Below are 1,524 nucleotides of genomic sequence, written 5' to 3'. Positions count from 1 at the left end.
GCCCTAAGCCCATAATTGGACTGGTCTGTCTTCAGCAGGTGAACGGCGCTCTCATTTGAATATCAACCATGTCCACATGCTGGTGGCCATGACAGCTTCATTACCGCCATGTGTGAAAGTGACGGGAGGGGTAATGCATACGGTACACTCATGCCCACTGTGCTCTCTGCCTTCACACCCACAATTTCTATCTCTCTCTCTCTTTCTTTCTCTCTCTCCCACACACATCACAGACAACTCGACAAACCCTGTGTGGTTTAATAAGACAGCTTCAGCAGTGTGTCCTCTCTACCCCAATTTGGTGTGCTCCCTGCCGCCCTCACTGGTCTATGCTGAGTAGAGGAGGTCCAAAGGTGACTTTACCTGTCAGTCATGTAGCCGGGAGCCCTTTGTTTCCCCGATTATGAATTTATAATGAATATCACCCTCACCTCCAGACGACACAGTAATCTAATTAATGTAGCAAATGTGTCAGACGTGTTCTAGCTAACGGCATATGACATTAGCATAGCATAGCTTCCTTTAGCAGTCTGTAGAAGCAGATGGTGTATAAGGCTTAGAGTTCAATAAGAATCGCTTTTTCCAAAAAGTACTTTTTCAGTAAACAGCTGAACATTAAAATAGATTTAATGTTACCGGGGGTGCTAACCACACATGTTACAGTAAAGCAATAAGGTACAAAAGCTATAAAAGCTAAAAGTATGTTAATATGAAATTCTGTGCCTAATTAGTTTCTGTATAATCAAATATTTTGTTGATAACTTGCCTTGTGCTATACGGAAAAAAGCAGCATGTCGGCATCGCAAGCCACTTTCATGTTCAGTGTGTATACCCTTGTGAAACAGAAGTGCATTTTAGCTTTTAGAAATAGTACTTATCACAGAAATAATATGCTTAAATGCAAACTGAATGTAATTGTTTCGAACACCTAATTGCATGTTAATTGAAATTAAATGAAAATGTGAGAATTTATAGTAAACTAAAATATACTTTAATGTAATTTCTAGTAAAACTTTCATTAATTTAAACATATTTGTAATTACACCTTTGTAATGAAGTTGCAATTTATTACATTTAATATAAATTAGCTTTACAAAATAAGTATGCTTCTTTAAACCACTATATATATATATATATATATATATATATATATAAAGATTTTTAAGTACACTGCAAGTGCAAATTCAATGCAATTCAAAGAAAAAATCCCTTGCAAGGCAAGTCAGTACACGGCCATCTTGGAAGTGCATTTAAGTACAGCTCCTGTATAATTAAATGAGGAAAGACCCTCAAAACGCTCCTTGCTGAACTCACATTTCAAAAACATTTCAAATCAGCAATAAAGTATGACATAGATAGTAACATAAACCAAGTGCAGTTTAAGAGTGTTAAAGGGGTCATATGATGCGATTTCAATTTTTCCTTTCTCTTTGAAGTGTTACAAGCTCTTGGTGCATAAAGAAGATCTGTAAAGTTGCAAAGACTAAAGTCTCAAATCCAAAGAGATATTCTTTATAAAAGTTA

The sequence above is a fragment of the Sinocyclocheilus rhinocerous genome, unplaced genomic scaffold, assembly GCF_001515625.1.
Source record: "Sinocyclocheilus rhinocerous isolate Xijiao unplaced genomic scaffold, SAMN03320098_v1.1 scaffold946, whole genome shotgun sequence".
NCBI lineage: Eukaryota > Metazoa > Chordata > Actinopteri > Cypriniformes > Cyprinidae > Sinocyclocheilus > Sinocyclocheilus rhinocerous.
This window is presented reverse-complemented; position numbering follows the sequence as displayed.